This window comes from Ornithorhynchus anatinus, chromosome 19 (genome assembly GCF_004115215.2).
Source record: "Ornithorhynchus anatinus isolate Pmale09 chromosome 19, mOrnAna1.pri.v4, whole genome shotgun sequence".
Classification (NCBI taxonomy): Eukaryota; Metazoa; Chordata; class Mammalia; order Monotremata; family Ornithorhynchidae; genus Ornithorhynchus; species Ornithorhynchus anatinus.
In genome coordinates this window covers 21,149,347-21,155,533 of record NC_041746.1, presented here as the reverse complement: position 1 = coordinate 21,155,533, position 6,187 = coordinate 21,149,347, and positions in this window count along the sequence as shown.

Genomic DNA, 6,187 nt, shown 5'->3' with positions numbered 1-6,187 from the left:
TCCTCCGAGAGGCCTTCCCAGACGGAGCTCCCCTTCTCCCTCTACTCCCTCTACCGCCCCCCCTTCACCTCTCCGCAGCTGAACCCTCTTCTCCCCGTTTCCCTCCGCTCCTCCCCCTCTCCCTTCCCCTCCCCTCGGCACCGTACTCGTCCGCTCGACTGTATATATTTCCGTCACCCTATTTATTCTGTTCATGAGATGTCCGTCGCCTCGATTCTATTTAGTCGCCACCGTTTTTACGAGACGTTCTTCCCCTCGACTCTATTTTTCGCCGCGTCCTCGTCCGTCCGTCTCCCCCGATCAGACCGTGAGCCCGTCAGACGGCGGGACCGTCTCTATCTGTGGCCGACCTGTTCGTTCCAAGCGCTTAGTACAAGTGCTCTGCACATAGTAAGCGCTCGAAAATGCTATTGAATGAATGAACGTGAGGCTCACAGTTAATCCCATTTTCCAGATGAGGTCACTGAGGCCCAGAGAAGTGAAGTGACTCTCCCACGGTCGCACAGCTGCCAAAGGGCAGAGTCGGGATTTTTGGCCGCCGACCGCCGACTCATCCACGCCGAGACCACCCCCCTCTCCCGGGAAACTGAGCCTTGTCATCGCCCGGACCCTTGGAGCCATTACCACGTGGGCCCGGGATCTCTGCTCCCCTGGGGGTAAGTCTCAGACCAGCCGGGCCCCCCTCTTCCCAGCCGAATCGACCACCACATGGACTCTGGAGCTCTCTCCCAGGCGGTGGTTCCTTGGGCTGCCTGCCCCCCGTTTTCCAGCCTAGCTCTTTAGCAGCCTTTTGGCCACCGACCGCCCGACTTAGCGGCTTTTGGCCGCCGACCGCCGACTCATCCACGCCGAGACCACCCCCCTCTCCCGGGAAGCTGAGCCTTGTCATCGCCCGGACCCTTGGAGCCATTACCTCGTGGGCCCGGGATCTCTGCTCCCCTGAGGGCGCAGCCTCGGCCCACCCGGCCCCAGCCCCGATTCCCGACAAGCCCCCCTTCGCCTACCGCTCGCTGACTCATCTGCGCTTCCTCCGCCTCCACCGGGGAGCTGAGCCTCGGACCGTCCGGACCCGCGCCCCGCCTCAGCCTTTCACAACCTGGATCTCCGCACCCCCGCTCGGGAACTCCGACACACGGATCTTCGCCCCCACAGACCCCAGCCACCAGCTTCCAGTCCACCCGCCCCCCGCCGCTCGGGCCCGGGAACATTGCGCTCCCCTTCTCGATCCTGGGACATTGTGCTCCCTTCTCGGCCCCAAGGACATTGTGTCCTCGGGGGACATTGTGTCCCCCTGTTCGGGCCCGGGGACATTGTGCTCCCCAACCGCTCCCCCACTCCGCCCGAGGCGGCCATTTTAGGAAGCCCCCACTCTGCCTGAGGCGGCCATTTTGGGAAGGCCTCACTCCCTCTTCCCTCTTGAGGTGATTCATCCCTCCCGCCCCCGCCCCGGGCGACTACGTCCTTGTTCTCACCATGTTACCTTACCTTAGCCGCCGCCTACGGCCGCCACCCACCCCGGACAACCTCAGGGCCCCCCCGCCGCCTCAGGGTTATTTGGTCATGAGCTCTGGGACTCTCTCGGCCGCTGGCCGCTTGACTTTGAGTCTGATCGGGTAGGGTCGGCTCGCCCCCCGACCCTGGTCATCGCCTGCTTATTAACACTATCGTAGTGTGCCTTACTGTAGCATGTTGCTATATTTGCGATCTCGCTTTTTATTGTTTATTGTCGTCAGATTTTGAATTTGATCAGGCCGCCCCTTAATCGAGTCTACCCCCGACCCTGGTCATCACCCCTTTTATTAACACGACTATATTGTATCATACTGTATCATGTTGCTATATTAGCACCACTGTATTGTATCATATTGTATCATGTTGCTATATTACCAATTTCGTTTATTACTGTTTATTGTTGTCAGTGCTGCCACCCACCTCTCTGGCCTCGCCATGTCCCTCCTCCCCCCCTCCCCCCCTCCCGCCCCTTCCTATCCTCCCCTTCCCCTTCCCCTTCCCCTCTCTCGCTCAGCTCTTTCCCGCTCTCTCCTCTGTCTCCTCACCCCTCCTCTCTCCCGCCCTAGAACCCCACTTTACCAGCGCTACCCCTCTTCCCCCTCCCCCTACTCTTCCCCCCACCTAACCCCCTCTTCACCCCCTCCCCCCTTCTCTCTTCCCCCACCCATGCCCCATCCCAGTCCTCTTGTCCCACCGCCACCCCTCATCCCCTCTCCTCGTCCAGGGCCCCGCCACCTCCTTCCCATCCAAACCCCTCCCTCCCCGCCCTTCCCCCCCTCCTCCCCTTGCACCCACAGCTACTTTCAAGTGTGGCCCTCTGGAACCCCGCTCTGTTACAGGCAAGCTACCTTTCATCCATGACCCTTTTCCTCTCCGCTCTCTCCTCCTCCTCGCCCCTTTCGGAAACGTGGCTCTCTCCCGAAGACACGGTCCTCCGCCGCCCGCTCTCTCCGGCGGAGCCTCTCCTTCTCCCACTCCCCCAGACTCACCGGTAAGGGAGGAGGCGTCGGCTTCCTCCTCTCGCCCCGATGCCGCTTCCGCACTATCCCTCCTCCCCCCTCCCTCTCCTTCCCCTCCTTCGAAGCCCATATCATTCGCCTCTACCACCCACTCCAGTTACTTGTCGCCGTCATCTACCGCCTTCCCGGTCCCACCTCCGACTTCTTCAACCACCTTGACCCCTTTCTCACCTTCCTCCTCTCCTTCTCTCTGCCCACTCTGATCCTTGGAGACTTCAACATCCATACGGATGTACCCGACGACTCCTCTGCCGCCCGCCTGCTATCCCTCCTCGACTCTGCCGACCTCCTCCTCCACCATACCGCGCCCACTCACCGACTCGGTCACACCCTCGATCTCGTCATCTCCTACCGCTGCACTATCTCCTCCCTCACCGACTCTGAAATCCCTCTCTCTGACCATAACCTTCTCACCTGCCTCATCTCTCACACTCCCTCCCCCTGCAAATCTTCGCTACTGCCCACAGAGACCTCCGCTCTCTCGATCCCATCCGTCTTTCCAATAGCATCTCTCCTCACCTTGCCGCCCTGTCCTCTCTTCCCACTCTCGACGATCAGGTCTCCGCTCTCAACTCCACCCTCTCTACTCATCTCGACTCTCTCGCCCCCCTTTCCCTCCGCCGCTCTCGCTCCACTAACCCACAGCCCCGGATCGCCTCCTCCGTCCGCCTCCTACGCTCCTATGCTCGAGCTGCCGAGCGCTGCTGGCGAAAGTCCAAGCACCGAGCCGACCTCACACACTTCAAATTTATCCTTTCCTGCCTTAACTCTGCCCTCTCCTCTGCCAGGCAAAGCTTCTTCTCCTCCCTCATCGACACCCATGCCCGTCACCCCCGCCGATTGTTCCGGACCTTAACTCTCTCCTTAGGCCCCCTGTTCCTCCCCCTCCCCCATCTCTCACCCCTAATGATCTGGCCACCTATTTCCTCACGAAAATCAACACGATCAGGTCTGAGCTCCCCAAAGTTACCCCTCCGCCTCTCCCCTCCCCCCCAACAACCCCCTCCCCTACTTTCCCATCCTTCCCTGCAGTATCCTCAGAGGAGATCTCCTCCCTCCTCGCAAGTGCCACCCCCTCCACCTGCGCCTCGGACCCCATTCCCTCTCACCTTCTTAAAACCATCGCCCCTGCCCTCCTCCCTTCCTTAACTTCTATTTTTAACCACTCGATCTCCAAGGGCTCCTTCCCCTCTGCCTTCAAACATGCCCACCTCTCCCCCATCCTAAAAAAACCCGCTCTTGACCCCACTTCCCCCTCCAGTTATCGCCCTATTTCCCTACTACCCTTCCTTTCCAAAATCCTAGAATGAGTCGTCTACAATCGATGCTTAGAATTCCTTAACTCCCATTCTCTCCTAGACCCCCTCCGATCTGGCTTCCGTCCCCTCCACTCTACTGAGACTGCTCTCTCTAAGGTCACCCGTGACCTCCTTCTTGCCAAATCCAATGGCTCCTACTCCATTCTGATCCTCCTTGACCTCTCTGCTGCCTTTGACACTGTCGACCGTCCCCTCCTCCTCCATACCTTATCTCACCTTGGCTTCACGGACTCTGTCCTCTCCCGGTTCTCCTCTTACCTCTCTGGCCGATCATTCTCGGTCTCCTACGCTGGAGCCTCCTCCCCCTCCCATCCTTTAACTGTTGGAGTTCCTCGAGGGGTCAGTTCTTGGCCCTCTTCCGTTCTCCATTTACACTCACTCCCTCGGTGAACTCATCCGCTCTCACGGCTTCGACTACCATCTCTACGCAGATGACACGCAGATCTACATCTCCGCCCCTGTCCTCTCCCCCTCCCTTCAGGCTCGCATCTCCTCCCGCCTCCGGGACGTCTCCACCTGGATGTCGGCCCGCCACTAAAACTCAACATGAGCGAGACTGAGCTCCTCATCTTCCCTCCCAAGCCCGGTCCGCTCCCAGACTTCTCCATCACCGTGGATGGCACGACTATCCTTCCCGTCTCTTGGGCCCGCAATCTCGGTGTCATCCTTGACCCGTCTCTCTCGTTCACCCCACGCATCCTATCCGTTACCGAGACCTGCCGGTTTCACCTCTACGATATCGCCAAGATCCGCCCTTCCTCTCCACCCAGACGGCTACCTTACTATTGCGGCTCTCGTTATATCCCGGCTAGACTACTGTGTCAGCCTTCTCTCTGACCTCCCTTCCTCCTCTCTCACCCCGCTCCAGTCTATTCTTCACTCCGCCGCCCGGCTCATCTTCCTGCAGAAACGATCTGGGCATGTCACTCCCCTTCTTAAACAACTCCAGTGGTTGCCTATCAACCTCCGCTCCAAACAAAAACTCCTCACTCTAGGCTTCGAGGCTCTCCATCACCTCGCCCCTTCCTACCTCTCCTCCCTTCTCTCTTTCTACCGCCCACCCCGCACGCTCCGCTCCTCCGCCGCCCACCTCCTCACCGTCCCTCGGTCTCGCCCATCCCGCCGTCGACCCCCGGGCCACGTCCTCCCGCGGTCCCGGAACGCCCTCCCTCCTCACCTCCGCCAAACTGATTCTCTTTCCCCTCTTCAAAACCCTTCTTAAAACTCACCTCCTCCAAGAGGCCTTCCCAGACTGAGCTCCTCTTCCCCTCTACTCCCTCTGCCATCCCCCCTTTACCTCTCCGCAGCTAAAGCCTCATTTTCCCCTTTTCCCTCTGCTCCTCCACCTCTCCCTTCCCATCCCCACGGCACCGTACCCGTCCGCTCAACTGTATATATTTTCGTTACCCTATTTATTTTGTTAATGAATTGTACATCGCCTCGATTCTATTTAGTTGCCATCGGTTTTTACGAGATGTTCTTCCCCTTGACGCTGTCTAGTGCCATTGTTCTCGTCTGTCCGTCTCCCCCGATCAGACCGTAAGCCCGTCAAACGGCAGGGACCGTCTCTATCTGTTGCCGACTTGTTCATCCCAAGCGCTTAGTACGGTGCTCTGCACATAGTAAGCGCTCAATAAATACTATTGAATGAATGAATGAACCCATGATCTCGTACTCCCAAGCCCGGCCGCTTTCCACTGAGCCCCGCTGCTTCTCTGTTAGACTAGTGCTTGGCGCATAGTAAGCGCTTGAAACGGTGCTCGGGCACGTAATAAGCAGTTAGAACGGTGCTCGGGCACGTAGTAAGCGCTCAGAACGGTGCTCGGCCCAGAGACAGGGTTAGACTAATGCTTGGCACACAGTGAGCGCTTAGAGCACCGCTTGGACATAGTAAGCATTAGAACGGTGTTCGGCACGTAGTCGGCGCTTTGAACAGTGCCTGGCACGTAGGAAGCGCTTAGCACAGTGCCGGGCACATAGTAAGGGTTAGAACAGTGTTTGACACGGAGTAAGGATTGAAACGCTACGTAATAAGCGCTGAGAACGTTGCTCGGCACGTAGTAAGCGCTTAGAACAGTGGCTAGCACGTAGTGAGCGCTTAGCACGGTGTTCGGCACGTAGTGAGCGCCTGGGACGGTGCTCGGCACGTAGTGAGCGCCTGGGACGGTGCTCGGGCACGTAATGAGCGCCTGGGACGGTGCTCGGGCACGTAATAAGCGCTTAGAACGGTGTTCGGCACAAAGACAGGGTTAGACTACTGCTTGGCCCACAGTAAGCGCTTAGAGCACCGCTTGGACATAGTAAGCATTAGAACGGCGCCCGGCCCGTAGTGAGCGC